This window comes from Salminus brasiliensis, chromosome 21, assembly GCF_030463535.1.
Source record: "Salminus brasiliensis chromosome 21, fSalBra1.hap2, whole genome shotgun sequence".
Taxonomy (NCBI): domain Eukaryota; kingdom Metazoa; phylum Chordata; class Actinopteri; order Characiformes; family Bryconidae; genus Salminus; species Salminus brasiliensis.
Genome location: NC_132898.1, coordinates 28719567 through 28739662, shown reverse-complemented (window position 1 = coordinate 28739662; position 20096 = coordinate 28719567). Strand labels below are relative to the sequence as shown.

At 44.6% G+C, this 20096-nt stretch overlaps 1 protein-coding gene across 5 annotated transcripts in view; it reads left to right on the top strand.

Annotated features, from left to right (window-relative positions):
• LOC140543092 (bis(5'-adenosyl)-triphosphatase) overlaps nucleotides 1-20096 on the top strand; it is a 362414-nt gene that overhangs the window by 214216 nt on the left and 128102 nt on the right. The gene's annotated exons all lie outside the window — the stretch shown is intronic.

Here is a 20096-nt window from a genome sequence, read left to right as displayed (position 1 = left end):
CCCTGCTTATTAGAACCTTACCGTGGGTTGGAGAACACGTCTACGTTATTTTTGCATAAGTGATATGCTGTAGCTTTGGGTTTTGTTGTTTACTCCTGGGATGAGGTCTCATTTTTGAAACAGGGATGGTTTGGAGAGGGAAAAAAAACCTATGGCAGAAGATTCTTCGCTGAAGACATCATGTGGAGGTACTACGTAGGTCCCGGTTGTAGATCTGTAGGAGCTAACTTCCAACTTTCCAACCAGACATGACCTCCAGGTTCACCATAAACACCTGAATGGAATTGAATTGGCAGTTAGGTTATATGTGCACTAGATGTCCAAATGTTTGTGGACACCTCTTTCTTCTAATGAATGTGTCCAGCTTGCTGTACACACACACTCAGCTTGTCTAGTCCTCGTAGAGAAGTATTGCCAATAGAATAGGACTATCTGGAGCAGACAAACATGAACCTATTGGCCCCATGCTGCCTAATGCCATGTGTGGGCTTGAGGGGTATAAAGCCCTCCAGCTTTGAGCTGTGGAGCAGCTGTGTTCTCTGGAATGATGGATGATGCTCAGTGCAATAATTGTGGGATGAGGTGTGGTGGTGATCATCCAACAGCCTGACCTCACTAAGGCTCTTGTGCTCCTCTAAAATCTGGACAGTAGAGAGAGAGAGAGAGTTACTCCAACAAAAGCAGGATCAGCTCTTTTTTTTAATACCCTTGTTTTCAGAAGAAGCAATGAATAAGCAGGTGTCCCAATACTTTTGTCCTTATATCAGTCTCCTTACTGCTTAAAAGAAAGCAGGAGGTTTGGTTTCCTCAAACCTCCCAAAAGCCTAGGTAGGTCAACTGTAGGCCATGCTAATTGCCCCTTAGTTTTGAGTGTATGAGTGGCTGTTTTGTGTCAGCCTGCGATGGACCATGAAACCCTGTCCAGAGGGCGTTCCTGCCTTGTGCCCAATGGTCCAGGTTGGCACCAGACCCATGAGACCCACTGACCGAGTAGATCCTGATAGGAAGTTGAGTATATGAACGAATCTGGCACCGATTTCATGGTTTGACTCAGTTTGCATTATGTTAGCATGGAGTTTGGGCATTCTCTCGGTTACGGCTTCACAGGGAACCGTTTAAAAACTTCAGCTTTTAATAGGAGTTTGATTCACTTTCTTTGCGGTGAATCATTTTTCATCAACCTCTAAATCATGTGCCCAAAGTGTAGCCTCATTTACCATCATCAAAAGTGTTTTGGATCCTTAACTTATGCCCTCTAATGATTCCCTTGAAATATCATCTTAATGAACTTTTGGACCTCGCTGTTTGGTTCATCATGTTGTGTTGGAGGTAACTAATGGCCCTCATACATTAAGTAAATGAGTTTGGTGTGACTGGAGGAATTACAATGGATAAAGCGTAATGAGCTTTTGCTCCGAGGCCACCGTGACACGGCAGGGGAGTCCATGTGTCATAGCTTAATCGCTGCAACGGCGATATACGCGCTAATGCGTTTGCTTTCCATGAGAACGGCCAGAAGCGGATCCCGTAGTATCTTCTCGGTGGAAGGCTCGGAATCCGGCGGCGAGGCTTCGTGAAGCTACTCCAGCGACTAACCTAACCTCCAGCCTGCCTGAAAGTTTACTCTCTGGCTCTCTGCGTGTCTTCTTCATCTTCCCTCTTCTCCACCTTTTCCTTTTCTTCCTCCATTTCATCTCCAGTTCCTCTTCCTCCTCTGTTCCTCTTCTCTTCCACTGCCTCCCCTCCTCATGCACTTCCTCTATTTCTCCACTTTCTTCCTCCGCCTCTCTCCTTATCCTCTTCTTCTTCCTCATCCTCTTTCCCACGTCCCTCGTCCTCCTCATCTTCTTCCTCTTCTTTTTTTATTGTCCATCTCCTCTCTCCACCCACTTTTCTCCATTTCTCCAGTTCTTCCTCATTTTCCTCCTCCTCATCCTCTTCTTCGTCCATTTTTCTGCACTTTCTTCCTCTGCCTCTCTTCTTCTTCTTCCTCATCCTTTTCCCCACCTCGTCCTCCTCTTCTTCCTTTGCCCTTCTCTTCCTCCACTGTCCACCTTCCTCCATTCCTCCTGTTCTTCCTCATTTTCCTCCTCCTCATCTTCTTCCTCTTCTTCCTCTTCTTTTTTTATTGTTTATTCTCCTTTTTCTTCTCATCTTCCTCATTGTCCTACTCCTCTTCCACTGTCTCTCCTCTTTTTCCTGCTTCTCATCCTCTTCTTCCCCTATTTAATCTCCAGTTCCTCTTCCTCCTTTGTTCTTCTCCTCTTCCACTGCTTCTCCTCCTCATGCACTTCCTCTATTTCTCCACTTTCTTCCTCTGCCTCTCTCCTTATTATCCTCTTCTTCTTCCTCATCATTTTGTCCCACCTCATCCTTCTCTTCTTCTTCCTCATCTTCTTTCTCTTCTTTTTTTATTGTCCTTCTCCTCTCCCCACCCACTTTTCTCCACTCCTCCTGTTCTTCCTCATTTTCCTCCTCTTCATCCTCTTATTCGTCCATTATTCTCCACTTTCTTCCTCTGCCTCTCTCCTTATCCTTTTCTTCTTCCTCCTCCTTTTTCCCACGTCCCTCGTCCTCCTCCTATTCTTCCTTTGCCCTTCTCCTCTCCTCCCCATCCACCTTCCTCCTGTTCTTCCTCATTTTCCTCCTCCTCATCCTCTCCTTGTCCCTCGTCCTCCTCATCTTCTTCCTCTTCTTTTTTATTATCCTTCTCTTCTCCCCACCCACTGTTCTCCATTTCTCCAGGTCTTCCTCATTTCCCCCCTCCTCATCCTTTCCCCCATGTCCCTCGTCCTCCTCATCTTCTTCCTCTTCTTTTTTATTATCCTTCTCCTCTCCCCACCCAATGTTCTCCATTTCTCCAATTCTTCCTCATTTTCTTCCTCCTCATCCTCTTCTTCGTCCATTTTTCTCCACTTTCTTCCTCTTTTTCTTCCTCATCGATTTTTCCCACATCCCTCGTCCTCCTCATCTTTTTCTTTTGCCCTTCTTCTATTCCACTGTTTCTCCTCCCCGTCCACCTTCCTCCATTTCTCCAGTTCCTCCTCATTTTCCTTCTCCTCATCTTCTTCCTAATCTTTCCCTTTTTTCTTCTCATCTTCCTCATTGTCCTACTCCTCTTCCGCTGTCTCTCCTCGCCCTCCTATTTCTTCATTTCTTTTTCTTCCTCACTTGCCTGCTCCTCTTCCTCCCTTCGTCGTCTTCTTTATTTTCATCCTCATCCTTTTCTCAATTCCTCCTCTTCCTCTTCCCACTATTTTCCCCACTCCTCTTCTTCCTCCACCACTTTCTTCCACCACTTTATCCTCTTTTCCATCCTCTTCCTCTTCTTGCTCCTCTACCACTGTTTCTCCTCACCCTCCTCTTCCTCTTCTTCTCATTCTCTTCTACTGTCCTGATCCTCTTTCTTTATTTCTCCTCCTCTTCTTACTCACTGTCCTTTCTGTCTCCTTTTTTTTGACACATTGGTTCTTCAGGTCCTACTCCATGGTGAACCCTCGCCGGGTGAAGTTCCTCAGGGTCTGAGCTTCTTACACCAGCGGTATTCTACAGCTGCATTTCTTCAGCTATTATTCAGCTTAAAGATCTGGCCTTCGCCTCTGTGTTCATAATATCTTCAGAAGATCTGCAGAATGTTGTGCGTCAGACTCGGTGGGAGTTGGGAAAACGCTCCAAATCCCAGTTGCCTAAAGAATAAAGGAGCTTTTATGCTGTTTAATATCGGCTAAGGGAGTCTGGACGCTGTTTAGACAAACCGAATGCAAGTCAAGTAGTCGTAGCCCTTTGAGATTTCATGAAAATAATTAGTGACAGCTGGAGAGAGGACTCAATGTGGAGGCAGTGACAAAACACTGTTCACACACAGGACATGTGCAGCCTTTTGCTGCTACTATTCAAAAGTTTGGAGTCACTTGTTATATTACAAATACTGCATATTGGCATATTGGTTCTTCAGGTATCTCCATGATGAACCGTCGCAGGGTTAAGGTCGTCAAGGTCTGAGCAAGGTCTGCTCGTCTCTTAGCTCTTAGCTTAATCCAGCCCAATGACTGATCATCCATTTATCTCATGAAAAGCTGTTGAAACTTTTTTCTCTATTAAAGCTTCTGTGTTTGAGTAATTAATCAGAATTATTCACGTAATATTGTCGTGATTAACGCAGTTTTAATAGTTTTAATAGATTGACATCAATAAGTAATAATGAATGTTTGCCCATTAAAAAGCCTCAATAAAAAAACTTATATTACTAAAAATAGCCTCACCAGATTGTACAGAAGTCCCTGCAGTTACTGAGTAATACACCTAATGTGTGTAATGCTTTTAAAGTATTATAAACTGCACATAGTTCCATTGTTTTAGGTATTTTCTAAAACAATACGAGATTATAAAATAATATAATATGGATTTAGAGCGATTTCCCGGCACTTTTCTGCCTCAAGATCCCACCACATTAACGTCCTAATAACATTCCTAATGTTCTACAGCATTTCTCATTTCTCATTGGTTTGCATTCATCTAAAGCTAGAGCATCAGATCCGCACCAAGAGCCCTTCCAGCTTCAAGTACGGCTCGGCTTGACTCGCCATCCCTCAAAATCCACGGAAGACAAGCGTCCAGGCTTTTTCCTGTCCTGCACAGAAGTGGTGGAACGAGCTTCCCCTGGGTGTCCGAACGGCCGCAGACTGAAGACCCTCCTCTTCTGAGAATACTTGGACGAATAGCAGAGTGGTCTCCTTACTGACTTGTGTTTAGTAGATCTTTAAATAATTAGTCTATTTAAACTAGCTGAGGTTTTTCTTGGGTAAATAGCAAAGCACTTTTGTAAGTCGCTCCGGATAAGAGTAAATGTAAATGTAATGTAAATTAAAAGCTTCATGCATTGTTCTAGACATGCCCAAACACTTCATTTAGAACCGTATTAGCCAGTCAGACAAATAGGATTAATATACGCTTGAATGGATTGATGGTGTAAGGGCAACGCTGTTGTAGAAGCTATTATAATTTTTTAACTTTCAGGATCTGGATTGATGTATTTTTACCCCCTTGTATGTCCTCAAAGGTGTAAATGGCATGAAACACCTTTTCCATTATGTTGAATAATTTCTCACTCCCGGCTCATTGAGGCACCAGTTGAAAGTGCTAAACATTCATAAAGAATCACAGTTGTGTGTACAGACTGCTTTACGCAGAGAAAAGCACCCTTTACACCTTGTTCTTTTAGGAATAAACGGGGCAAAAAAAGTTGGAAGTGCAGGCTTGAACCTGTTAAAGCTGCCAATGAATGCATTTATTGAGTGTTTTAGGTTGTTTTTGATGTATAAATAGTAAGAACGTGCCGTGGGTGGGGCTGCAAAAGACATAGACAGGCCGCTTTACCACCCTGTTATTATTGGTTTAGGTGCTCACACAGTGCTCCAGCTTATCGGATAGTGCTGCTGTCCTCTCCTTGTGTCCTCTCAGCGCGATGTGCTGTTGGCAAGCTGTAGAGATTGTTAGCTTTTAGCCTTGCTCCCACTCGCCTCCCTGAGTTTGGTTTTCCTGAGTCTTACCAATAGCAAATAAGCCAGTGCTGTCCCTTCTGATGTGGGTTTAGCTCCAGTTTGGTTCAGCTGAGGTTTGTGATGCTGGCACAGGATACACCGTGGTCATTAGGTGTGGTTCCTGTAGCAGCCTGTCTTACCTGAACTAGCAGAGCCTGGCGGTGATGAGCTGCTGTCCAGGATGAATAGCACCAGTCGCTGCCGTGTTTTACCAATTCACCAGCTTTAACTGGAGCTTTCTCTAGCGGGCAGCGTTTATGTAAATTAAAAGGCTGTAAATATAACAAGGCAAGACTGTGATGTCACAGTTTTGGGGTTTTGGAATTGACTCGTTTTCCAGCTCTGTTTTGGCTGTGCCGTATTGATTTTGAGGTTCATGGTGTGACAGTCCCATGTACTGAACTCTCATTATTCAACTGTTCCGACAGAAATACCGCTTGGCGTTCTGGGGCCCCTTGAAGACACTGTGTAAATTGAATGGAAATTCATTAGGCCTGGAATATGAAATCAGCATAAAGCAAAACAACAACAACGACCCTCGAGCCTTCAAAGGGTTAGTCTAATGGAGTCGGCAGAGTTTGGATTACTCCTGAAGCGCTGGTCTGGCATCTGCTTTGTAGAGGCTGAACAAGCCTTGTGAAACAGTGGATAACTAGCCTCCTCTTCCAGAGACTATTCTTGCACTGCTATTCATGCTGTTCATAAAGCGGCATGTGGGGAACGAGGCAAAATGAGCAGATTGGCTGAGATATGAAACATGTGGGTTGGGAGAGAGCGCTCTTTTGTGATGGAGCATTGGCAGAGGAGTGTGTATTTTTGTGTATGTCTTTGTGTGTGTGTGTGTGTGTGTGTGTGTGTGTGTGTGTGTGTGTGTGTGTGTGTGTGAGAGAGAGAGAGAGTGTGTGCATGCCGCGACACTGCCACTGGTGGAGCTCTCGAACGGAAATTTCCATCTCGCTTTGTTCCCGTGTCAGAAGAGCTCTGGCTCCAGCCTCAGCAGATGCTTTTCACATGACATTTAAATCAGCACTTCAGTGCCTTACAGCTTTCACTTCAGCACGCCTCCTCCTTCTCCTCCTTCTCCTCTTTCTCCTCCTCCTTCTCCTCCTTCTCCTCTTTCTCCTCCTCCTTTCCCTCTTTTTCTGTTTCTCCTCCTTCTCCTCTTTCTCCTCCTCCTCCTCCTCTTTTTCTGTTTCTCCTCTTTCTCCTCCTCCTTCTCCTCCTTCTCCTCTTTCTCCTCTTTCTCCTCCTTCTCCTCTTTCTCCTCCTTCTCCTCTTTTTCTGTTTCTCCTCTTTCTCCTCCTCCTTCTCCTCTTTTTCTGTTTCTCCTCTTTCTCCTCCTTCTCCTCTTTTTCTGTTTCTTCTTCTTCTCCTCTTTCTCCTCCTCCTCCTCTTTTTCTGTTTCTCCTCTTTCTCCTCTTTCTCCTCCTCCTCTCTCTCTCCTTTTCTTCTCATCTTTTCCTTTCTCCTTCTCTGTTCTGTTTCTCATCCTTTTTTTCTCCTCCTCCCCTTTCTTCTCCTTCTCCTCTTTTTCTGTTTCTCCTTCTCCTCTTTTTTCTCCTCCTTCTTCTTTCTTCTCCCCCTCTCTTCTCTTTCTCCACTTTCTCCATTTCCTTCTCCTCTTATTCTGTTTCGCCTCCTCCTCTTTGTGTTTCTCATCCTTCTCCTCTTTCTTCTTCTTGTTTCTCCTCCTCCCATTTCTTTTCCTTCTCCTCTTTCTTCTCCTCCCTTTCCTCCTACTCCTACTCTCCTCCTTCTTATTTCTTATGTTCTTCTCTATCTTCTTCCTTCTCCTCTTTTTCTGTTTCGTCATCCTTCTCTTTCTTCTCCTCCTATTTCCCCTCCTCTTTTTCTGTTTCTCATCTTTCTAGTCTTTCTTCTTCTCCTCCTCTTCTTTCCCCTCCTTTCCTTCTTTTTTGTTTCTTATCCTTCTCCTCCTCCTCCTTTCTCTTTTTCATTTTCTCCTCCTTCTGCTTCTTTTTCTCCTCTTCTGTTTTTTAATATCCCTTTTCTTCCTCAACCTTATTTCTCATCCTCTTCTTCTTCCTCTTCCCTTTCTCTTCACCCTCTTCTGATTTTTCTCCTTTCACTCCTTCACTTGTTCTCCCTCTTCTTCCTTTTCTCCTCCTCTTCTTTCTCTGCTTTATCTTTTTCTTCCTACTCTTCTCCCTCTTCCTTATCTTCCATCCTCCTTTTCTTTCTTTCCCTCACCTTTATCTTTTCTTCTTTTGATTTCTTTTTGTTCTCCTCCTCTTCTTCATCCTCCTCTTCCTGCTCTTTCGTATCTCCCTACATCCATTTTTCTTCAATTCCCCCATCTTCATCTTCCTCATCTCATTTCTTGATTCTTCCTCTTGTTCTTCTCCCTCTTCCTCCTCTTCTTCTTCCTCTTTCTTTTTGTCATCTTCTTTCTCTGGCATCCCCCACCCCCTCTCCTCCTTCTCCTCCTCCTCCTCGTCTTCCTCCGGGCCTCCCATGGTGTCTGAAGTGTCAGAACAGACTGAGATGCAATGGGGGATATGGTTAGCTTGCCTCAGCCGCTTAGCAAGAAATAGAGTTAGACATCTGTGGCCTGAGGAAACACTGACAGTCTGCGCTGGGTATAGACAATGCTTTGAGGGGTCAGAAAAAAAGGAAAAGTACCGTGGTTCTGGGGTTGGATTTAGGTTCATATTAAATCTTAAATGTTACCCTAGTTTAACCTCCTCCATAATCTCTCCTGTCTGCTGTTTATTGATCCGAAGTCTCCTCAGAACAGAACCTCTACCAGAATAATCCACTGCGCTCTCAAACAATAAAGGGCTGAGATGCAGCGAGGAGAACTCGGCCCGTGTCAGATATGATCTGCTTGAACAAACCCTTGAACCCCTTAGTGATGTGCAATGCTCATCTATCCATGGGTAATACACATCAGCCTTCTCCTTAACCCTTAGAAGAGCCAATTCACATGAATTATGTCTGACTCATCGTTTATTGAAACAGGCTGAGAAACTGCACTGTAGTAAAGTTAGATCAAGGTAAAGATGTTCAATAGCTGTATATTTTATGGTGAAAGACCACTGTTTATTTACAGTAAAGTAGCCTGATATACAGATTTTTGCTGCTAATTAGCTGGTAAGGATCCACTGTCTTCACTGTAATACAGTAAAGATCCACTGGGTTCACTGTACTACAGTAAAGATCCACTGTCTTCACTGTAATACAGTAAAGATCCACTGTGTTCAGTGTAATACAGTAAAGATCCACTGTGTTCAGTGTAATACGGTAAAGATCCACTGGGTTCACTGTAATACAGTAAAGATCCACTGTGTTCAGTGTAATATTGTAAAGATCCACTGTGTTCACTATAATACGGTAAAGATCCCCTGTGTTCAGTGTAATACAGTAAAGATCCCCTGTGTTCACTGTAATACAGTAAAGATCCCCTGTGTTCAGTGTAATACAGTAAAGATCCATAGTCTTCAGTGTAATACAGTAAAGATCCACCGTCTTCAGTGTAATACGGTAAAGATCCAGTGGGTTCACTGTAATACAGTAAAGATCACCTGTGTTCAGTGTAATACGGTAAAGATCCACTGTGTTCAGCGTAATACGGTAAAGATCCACTGTGTTCAGTGTAATACGGTAAAGATCCACTGTGTTCAGTGTAATACGGTAAAGATCCACTGTGTTCACTGTAATACAGTAAAGATCCCCTGTGTTCACTGTAATACAGTAAAGATCCCCTGTGTTCAGTGTAATACAGTAAAGATCCACCGTCTTCAGTGTAATACGGTAAAGATCCAGTGGGTTCACTGTAATACGGTAAAGATCACCTGTGTTCAGTGTAATACGGTAAAGATCCACTGTGTTCACTATAATACGGTAAAGATCCACTGTGTTCAGTGTAATACAGTAAAGATCCACTGTGTTCACTGTAATACAGTAAAGATCCCCTGTGTTCACTGTAATACAGTAAAGATCCCCTGTGTTCAGTGTAATACAGTAAAGATCCACCGTCTTCAGTGTAATACGGTAAAGATCCAGTGGGTTCACTGTAATACGGTAAAGATCACCTGTGTTCAGTGTAATACGGTAAAGATCCACTGTGTTCAGTGTAATACGGTAAAGATCCACTGTGTTCAGTGTAATACAGTAAAGATCCACTGGGTTTACTGTAATACGGTAAAGATCCACTGTGTTCACTGTAATATGGTAAAGATCCCCTGTATTCAGTGTAATACGGTAAAGATCCAATGTGTTCACTGTAATATGGTAAAGATCCACTGGATTCACTCTAGTATGGTAAAGATCCCCTGGGTTCACTTAAATATTTCTACCATATTTCTTCCTGCTAAACAATATTTTTCTTTTTTTATGGTAAAAGACTTCTGTGGTTGCCAGAGATTTTTGCCCCCTGTACCAAGGGTGTCCAGTTTTTATCTGAATGGGGCCAGTGTAGATGCAGGTTTCCATTTGATTTTCATGGTATTTTATACAGCAAAATCTGTATTTTTAAAAACATTTTTTTGGTTTGCATTAATATTCACAGCCTTCTTACAGTTCAGAATGATTAATATTTGTCCAAAATTCCATTTAATGGTTTTTAAACATTGGATTTGTATCAGAATTTTCCTTTGAATGTAAAACATAAATATAATAAACAGTAAAGACTAAAATAATGGCTACATTAATAGCTAATAACGCGAATAATTGAGGTAGTAGCCCGGGTCTTTGGACTGGAAATGGGTCTTTCATCAGCATTATGAATAATATTATATGTAACAATAATAATAAATAATATCTCATTCAAAAAGCTGCTTTTTTAAACAGTCTTACATATTAGCACAAACCTCTGTACCCTCTTAACGTTTAGTGTTCCTACTCGTCCATTCGTCATGAAATTTGGACACAGTGTAAAGAACAACAGATTCATGTTACGTCAAAAATACCTAGTGTTTGTGCGGCAGCAATGATACGGGCTGTTGTAGGAACCAGGTCTAAAGTTTTGTAGTCAGGTTTCTGACTACACTGACTGACTGTGAGCACAGCATCCACGTGACATATGCAATCTCATTCCTTTGTTTTTGCCGTTGTCATACACTACGTTTCAATTTATGAGCAAGAACCAGACAATGTCCAGTCTGCTGGGCCCGAGTCGGCATCTGGTCACTCTCTTTTGAAAAGTCATTACTGCACGAGCCTCACCATAGCCAAATTATAGCCTGGGCAGATGGGGAATGAGAGAAAAATTGAGAGAGAGAGAGAGAGAGTGAGAGAGAGAGAGAGAGTGAGACACATCTCGACAGGAGATAGACCTCTGGGTTGAAATTGGTTCGACAGCACAGTCACTGTCAGGTTCATTGGCCTACCTCTAAACGACACCCTGTCACACTCGCTGCTCTAAACCGATGTTTGGAGCAGTGGAAAAAAATACACGCCTTGAAAAAATATATAGAACTTCATCTGGATTCACCCCCAGAGAGCTGCAGGGGGACACTTAAGAGAACAGGTGTTGAAATGTCAGCTGCGTGAGCAGACGTCCCGAGACATTACGGCCGTCTTTCAATTCGATTTCAGTGGAATTACACTGTTCTGTAAGTCAGGATGTACACCTCATTTCCAGCAATTTGCATCACCATGCTGCTGATCTGTCTGACTTCACTTAATGATTCAAATGTTTCACTGTAGACAGTGACCCCTCCCTCTCTGCGACCCCCCTCCGGTATTTCTGGAGCTGCAGTTGGACCGGATCTATCCCTCTCTGATCCTGATCAAACCCCAGACTGATTCAGTCCGAACTCATGAGGCAAGCAAGCTCCCGGCCTGCACTGCCCTGGACCGGCCTCCTTCCTCCTCCACCCACAAGCAGCTCGGTTCTGCTCTTCTTCATCTTCACGACTCACATCACGCCCTGCTGCAGTCAGCAGCAAGTCTTTACAGGAAGATCCCCAACAGATGGGTTTCGGAGTTGGTATTGGTATTGGTTGGGATGTACAATACCAAACCATTTTGCCCAGTTTGGGTCATTTCCACAACCCAGCTCTGGGTTACTATCACTGGTGTAATGGTGTGCATGCATTTCTCTGTTAACTGGCTTCTGAAGGCATCTGGATTCATTCTGCCGCTACCGTCACGAGTTTAGTTAGCCTCTTCTAGAAGCAGCCTGGCAAGCTCAAGCCTTGACACTACCACCACCATGCTTGACGGATAAGCTGTGGGTCTGTGTTGGGTCTGGATCATGAGCAGAGCAGCCTGGAGGGAAGCGCTGGCTAGCAGATGCCGGTGACAGCCGGTGCCGCACTAATCTGATGAGGAGGGATAGCGCCATCTACCTGTCCAAGAGAGAGCAAGGTCAATTGCACTCTCTCTGGGCCCCAGCTGCTGATGGCTAGCAGTGTGATCGGGATACAAACCAGCGATCCTCTGATCACAGTGACAGAGCCTTAGTCTGCTGGACCACCCCGGACCCAGCTGTGATCTTAGGTAAGCTGAGGTTGTGTCTCCTTCCTTTAAATACTATTGTAAAGGGAAGTGGTGAGAAGACATTCAGTGGCGTTAATGTGTGTGTCAAGGTCCGTAGGGATAGCAGGTTGACTCAACAACGTGCTGGTCGCCGGCCTCACTCAGCATTGCCACTGGGATTGCCACATTGCTACCTCTGCATTAGCATCGCCATCGTGACGATCTCTGGCCTAGCCCAGCATTGCTACCATGGCATTAGCATCGCTGTTGTGCTGTTGGCATCACTATCACTGGCATTAGCCTCTCTACCATGCCAGCCACCAGTCTCCAGGGCTTTTTTATTGCTGTAGCAGTGTTAGCATCGCCACTGCGCCGACTGCCAGGCCTCAACCGGCATTTCTACTGCAACGTTACTCACAAGCCATGAGGTCCTGGGCCCTTCACATGTAGTTAATACATCTGAAGGCTCTGAGGGCAGGGCTTGAGTCCATTACCTGGCCGGGTCACATGATTTCAAGGTCGCATTTCAAAGGAAAGAACAAATATTTTGGTCCCGAACTCTCCATTGTTGAAATGCCATTGACGATTCTATGCAGCCAATGGTGGTCCAGCAAAACTAGGCTTGGCTGTTTTGTTCTTCAGTGGTCTTCACTGTGGCCTTGCCATTCCAATACTTTCAGAAGTGAATGTAAATTAAGTTATTATTATATTATTATGAAAGTCTATGGTTCTCCTTTTGCCCATTAGAGAGGATGGAAAATGCTGAACTGTGCAGTGCTGGACTGGGAGTTGACTGCCTCTAACTTCCAACAGAGTGAAGTATATGAAAAAAAAAGAAGTCTATTAAATAACCTTGGGTGAAACTATGCTGTTGGACGCCCTTGGCTGGACTTGAGCATAAGTGATTGCGTATTAGGAGGCGGTAAGGTGTGTACTGCCCCTCTCTCCAAACCCCATAGCAGAATTAAAAGGACATACATTCTAATTTGCCGTTCCTCCGTCAGCCGCTTACGAGCTTCTGATTAATGGTGTACTTTTCCACATTTCAATAATTCATGAATAATTCTACTTTATGAGCATGAAAACATAGTCGGCCAAATTAATATATATATGTATATGAACTTGGAGGAGGAAGAAATGAGAGAATTGGAGAACTGGCTCCTCGCCCCCCCCTCAAATAACCTCAGTTATCATGACATCCAAGCCCTGCCCGGTCATCTTCTGGAAGATTGATTTGTCACTGGACTCGCGACATTTCTTTGAGCGGAGTTATGTGAACGCAGATGAAATATGACTCGCAGAGTCATTAAAAATGCACAGGCGTCTGGGTCGTGGGGTGTCTGGGACAGCCCGGCTCTTTCTGACAGGCCCACAAGCTCGCCGGAGCCAGGCGGACACGCAGCGGCCCGAGACTGACAGGGGGGCTTGTGTGTAATGACAAGCGGCTGACTGCAGTGGGGAATGATGGGAGTCGTAGAGGGACAGGACCTAGCTGCTTGTGGGTTGAGGAGGAAGGAGGTGGGTACGGGACAGGCCTTGTACTTGCTGGCCTCTTGAGCTTGGACTGTGTCAATCCAGGGTTTGATCACGATAGGAAAGGGACGCCTAGGTGTAGCTTCGTCTGTCTCCTCGTCTGAATTTCAGCTCCAGAAATACCGCAGTGGGGTCACTGAGAGAAAGGGGGTCACTTTCTATAGTGAAACGTGTGAATTATTAAATGAACCCAGGGCTGAGATGCAAGTAGCTGTAAATGAGGTCAAATGTCATTGAAATAAGCCTAATGTTAAGTTCTTACTCTATTTTCCCTTACTTAGAAGACCAGGCAGCAAGTTCTCTTGAATAGTCACTCATAAATAGTCATCACAATCTCTGACAGTTGGTGGCAACAAGCTGACATGAAGTACTTGCTGTATGTCCAAAATGGACTGTTCTGTGAGTTCTCCACAAGTGAGGAACTCTTTGGACAGCTTGGACATTAAAGCACCAGTTAAAAAGCCACCAACACCTACCAAGACATTTAGAACTTGGCTTCATCGAAGAAATAGCATGTCCAAGCTGGTCAACCAGCATAACCAGCATCACCAAGCCGGTCTCCCAGCAAGACCAGCATCACAGAACTGGTTGGCCAGCATGACCAGCATCACCAAACTGGTTGACCGACATGACCAGCATCACTAAGCTGGTTATCCAGCAAGAACAGCACAACCAGCATCACCTAGCCGGTCTCCCAGCAAGACCAGCATCACCAAACTGGTTGGCCAGCATGGCCAGCATCATTAAACTGGTTGACCAGCAAAACCAGCATCACCAAACTGGTTGACCAGCAAAACCAGCATCACCAAACTGGTTGGCCAGCATGACAAGCATGAAAAAGCAAAGCTGGTTGACCAGCAAAACCAGCATAGTCCAGTAATTGTACAGAGTGGGTCTCTGAGTCACCGTAGTCTTTCTGTTCTATCAGGTCCAACCTGCAATCTTCGGCGGTCTTTGCTGGGCCCTGCCCCCTGTTGCCCACTCTGAGACTCTTGCAATTTTAGAAATATGACTGAGCCTACATTTGATCTCCATTCTAATTCCAACCTTACAAAGTTCCTCAGACTAGTGCGAGAGACCCCCAGTCCTGGGAGACCTGCTACAGCAGGGAACCACCAAACTCTGCTGGACTCCGGCCTTCAGTTCCTCACGCCTGCTTTAGGAGATGCTCCAGACAAAAAGGGTAAACACTGGAGCATCTGGAGAACGTACTGTACATCCATACACCCTCCAAGCTCTGATCTCCACCGACCTGCTGTTTGAGTCTGTTGATGTTTGTGGGCATATTGGTAGTTGGGGAATTAAGTAGGGGCTTTAGTCTCGAGCTTCATGAGTGCGTAGACCGATTTAGATGAATGGGGCGGCGCATTGAGGAAACACATGCTGGAATCCTCTAGCATCGCCGGCGCAGAGAGGACTGGATGGAGGGAAGCCTTTAATCTTGTCGCGGCTATATCGGGTATCATTTTAATCATTGTCCTCATACAATATTAATGCTATGTTTATGAACGGCGCAGGCCTGTAATTAAATGGGAAAGAAATTGCGCCTCTTCAGCTGAATGGCACATTTACCACAGAGCTCGTAGTCAATTTGTCTCATATTTTTGCATTTCCAGAAAGAAAGAATATCAATATGAGACTGTTTCAGCCAGCACTCTAAATAATCTTGGCGCTTAGCTCGCTTCTGTACACCTCGCGTTCTGTCTTTTTGTCTAAGCGCAGGACTGCCGCGGCGGGATCAAATAAAGTTGGATGCTAAAATAAGTCTGGCCATTTAAATGCTAATGCAGACGTGTCTGACTGAGGGAGTGTTCTTAAAGAACATTGGTTTTTATCTCCTCCATGTGCTGTTTGGGGGGTTCATTCGACCCGGGTAACTTAGTTACCACCGTATGCAGAAAATGAGAAACGAGACCCAAACAACAGGGAGGAAAAACAACTCGGGGAAAGATTTATGACTTGTGTGAATCGTTTCCGAGGTTAATTTCTATGTGAATTTCGAAGGTGAAATATGAGGTATGCTTGAACCTACATTTGAGGGCTGGATTATGGAAAGTCTGCTCTACCAAAAAGTTGCTGTCACATGTTGTATTGTATTTTAGTTTTCAAATGTGACAGTTATTCTTTACGTTGTGTCCAATAAAAATGCCCGAAAATTCCAAAATGACTGGTAATAAAGTCTTTTTACATTGATTTCCAATAAGAGTTAAGAAGGTTGGTCTCTGCTTCTGTAATGTTGCCATTTTGGAGATACAAGGTTCTTGTTTTTTAAAAGTTTTGCTGTGTTTACTCCTTTTAAACCAGTCTGATGCCAAACTTCCTGGTTCGTCCTGGAATTCCTGGTTCTTGTGCAGTTTGGTGATGATCTTGCTCAAACACACCTAATTGTACTCAGCGGCTAATTCCCAGGTGACCTCGAGTTCCCCACACCTGCTTTAGGATGTCCAGAAAACAGGTGTCAAGCCTAAAAGCGAGTTTCTGCTTCTGCGCTGAATCTGCAGTATTACCAACGCATAGCTAATGTGTAGCTACGTACTGTACACCTCCCCAGAAACGATGTACTTATGCACCACAGCGACACAGACTACAGCCACTGTGCTTGGTCTGCTTGCTAGAATCGTATTTCCTCCTTTGCAGTCATTTTTAAATTCGGCCGGACGAACATGGATCATGGACTGAGCGTATGCGGATGTGAGATAAACGGTTGTAGATGTCAAATCATCAAATCTACCTGCAGTTCCTCCATCCTGCCAAGACAAGCTAGGGAATTCACCCTCCTTCTGCTGCAATCACCTCAATGGCCGTACAGACACTTGTTCTTTACACCGTCTCCAAATTTCATGATGAATGGACCAATAGAAATGCCAGAAAATTCCATTGATTTCCAATGACAATAAAGAAGGATCGTTCCTGCTCCTGTAATGTTGTCATTTTGGAGATACTAGGTTCTGGTCCAACATCGACTATTAACAACCCTTTTTTTGTCAAAGTAACTGAACCAGGACTCTCCTCCCCTTTCTTCCATCACAGAAATTTTAGAAACAACAACTGTGTGTGAGGTCAACAGTTGCAGTTGCATAGAAACTCCATCGCCAACTGGTGTTTTGGGGGTGTAATCGCAGCCTTAACACTGGAGCAACTGGAGAACATTCCAGGGACCTTTGTCAGGTCTGATCTCCACTGATCTGCTGGGTTCCATTAAAAATTGAGAAGGTTTTGTCCTTCCTCTGAAACCAAGTTTACGAAAGTTCTGCCATTTTTCCTCCGCGGGAATCAGTCTGATTGATTATTAATAATCATAAAGGCTAATAATTAAAGACGGGCTTGATTTTGGCATGTTTCCAGTGTAACATAATTCTCAGAGTTCCAGAGCAAGAGCATCAGACCCAGTTTCTGGTCCACAGTGATGCATGTGTGGCATGTGTGAAGTCTAGGGCTCGCTTTGTATGAGTGTGTGTACGTGTATGTGTGTGTGTCTGAGACCAGCTGTCTAGGAGCCAGCCCCATTGCTCCACCATCTTGGTAGCGTAGCGGCGTCCTCATACATGAAGCGACTTTGTCAGCAAACTTGAAACGTGAAATGAAATCTCGGTTTCGCTTCATTACGCGAGACTCTATTCGAGTCACACGGTGCCGCCCACAGGGCTCCCGAAACAATATTTGTAAATGTTTGATCAATGCATATTTTCTCGGCGAGGTAGATTACACCATATGGTTTGCTTGGTAATAGGTCTCCCATGGTAAATCAATGGAAGACATTGCTTGCCTTTCCGTACTACTGCAGATATTGCACTGCACCACCGAGGAATTGGAGTCATCTCTGGAGCTGGGTGGCAGCTGGCCATTAGCTATTGTGCGGCGCGTTGGAGACAGAATACACAAAGAGTTCACCCAGACAGAAGCAAGCAGCCAGAGCCAGGCAGAGGGAAGGGAAGATGAGTGCGAGTGTATGCGAAGAGGCCACGAAAAAAACCCAGTGGAGACCCCAAAAGAGAATAGTGGCCAATATGGCAGGTCGATGAATGCCTTTTTCGCTCCCCAGTCCCTCTATCTTACTGCGGCAGATGCAATAAGCGCTTGATGATATGCTTGCCGAGCTTTTGTGCGCCGCATATTTCTTTGCTCCCTCAACTTTTCCTCTGACATTATTCTCTTACCATCCTTTATCTGGAAGTCACTGTCAACACTTTTGACAGGTAGTGTATATTGCTGCTTAATGACTTGCGTCTAGACTTTTCTCAGTAAAAGACGATTCCAAAGCATTTCCCAAGCATCTGTTCCCCAAGCCGAGCCTTCTGGAGGCCAGGAGAGCTTGATGATCTTTCACGAAGCCAGTGATCTACAGCGCGCGGCGTTCCTTGAACTAAAATAAATAGCACGCAGGGCCATTTGCTTTACTTGCCTCCTTCATTAAGCATACTCTGCGTATGCCAATACCGAAGACTGAATTCTCCTCGACCAGTAATGGCTTGCGCTTTTTTATTTTTGCTTGATGGATCCCCTTCCCATGTAAATGGCGTAAACAAAACAGCTGCCAGGAGAAGCCGGAACGCGACGTTTTAACATTCGTCAGCTTTTAGCATTAATACTGATTATTCCATCCGTGCCGATGCTCCCAGAGGATGCTGCCGATCAATGTTGGGTACCTGCAATAACTCAATTAGTCTTCTGTCAGGGCTTGGAGATCTCAGCCTGGGTTCGGTAATGCATTCCCTACTACGTGGGGCTGGGTTGGGTTAGTGGTTAGAGCCCTGGGGTGTTGATCATGAGCTTGAGGGCTGGAGACCCTGTCCCCTGAAATTGCCTCTGTTGGGGTCCATGCTCTAGGGCTCCAGGAGTGCCATAGCACGGTAGGTCCAGCGCTCTGACCCTGGCTTAGCAATTAAGATACGTACAGTACTTCTGTCTAGCTGTCTCCGTCCTCCGTCCTGAAGAGACCTTCCCGAAGACTTCCGAAGAACTTTTGAGTTTGTTATTCTTCATTTCTGAGTAACAAAAAGTTTTCCGATAAACTAAAACCACTTTTCCCCCCAGAAGAACCTTTCGGTGGACGGTTCTGGAAAGGCTCAGTTTTGTAAATGAGATGTATAAACCTGAAGAACCTTTTTTAGTGGTTTGGCACAATTTCTGATGCAATTTTCCACTTTTTCAGATGTTGTTGATCTGCCAAGGCATGTTTCTGTGTCCAAATTCCAAATCCAATCCAAATATTCAATGCCCACACATTTATCTTGGTGCGCTCAAACCACAGACCTGTAGCTGTTATTTAGGGGAGGGGTTCCTAAACTGCTCCAACTCAACTTGCAACACACAAGAACAGAGGACCATGAGGACGCCCCTGTGGACCAGTTTGAGAACCACTGGTTAAGGGCACTTAACTGTGACTGACTGTGGACTATAAAAATGAACAGAACTTCACAGTGAGGATAAACGCTGGTGTTGTGCCAAATCCTTCATTGTACACAGGGTTTTTCTGGGAGGCGTGAAATTTACCCCCAATTTTAGACCGGGGGTTTGATTTAGGATGCTTTTTTCCAAAGCTAGTAACCATGCAAAAAGGAGCCAAATCCTTCTGGCAAGTCGGAATTTGGAACAGCACGTTGGCTAACATGGCTCCGCCTCCAGCATTGAGCTTCACAGTTCAGCTTTATAGTGCATAGTAGCGGCCTTCCATAGCCTAGGCTGCAGCCTCGGTAGGGTGGGTCCCCTTTCCCTAACCCTAACCTTTACCCTAACCCTAATCCCAATTCTAATCCTAACCCTTACCCTAACCTTTACCCTAATCCTAACCCTTACCCTAACCTTTACCCTAACCCAATCCTAACCCTTACCCTAACCTTTAACCTAACCTTTACCCTAACCCTATCCTAACCCCAACCCTAATCCTAACCCTTACCCTAACCCAATCCTAACCCTTACCCTAACCTTTACGCTAACCCTATCCTAACCCTAATCCTAACCCTTACCCTAACCTTTAGCCTAACTCTATCCTAACCCTAATCCTAACCCTTACCCTAACCCAATCCTAACCCTTACCCTAACCTTTACGCTAACCCTATCCTAACCCCAACCCTAATCCTAACCCTTACCCTAACCTTTAGCCTAACTCTATCCTAACCCTAATCCTAACCCTTACCCTAACCCTTACTATTATCCTAAACCTAACCCTTACCCTAAAGGTTCCAGAAAGGTCCTGCCTCTTGCATTTGCGGCACGAAACGCGTGTTTTCTTTTTTTTTATCATGAAAATAAATTAGAATTATAATAACGAACATTTTTACGACTCTTTTTTCAAGGTTTTCTTGATGTTTTTTTTTTTGTTTGTTTTTTTTGTTTGTTTTTTTTTGTATGTCATGTTGTATATCACAGGGAACTGTGGGTAACCGAGGGCCGGGAAGGATGCATCAGTTATGTGTCCTCTAAATCACTTCAAACGTAGGTTGCATTTCTGGGCTGAAGGAAGGGTAACGTAGTGTCCGAGAAATGCAGCCTAGGCTTAGGAAAGCAGCTCACAAGTCATACCGCGCCCAATTCCGGTATGACTTCATACCCACAGGGAATACCCTAAAACTGCACATC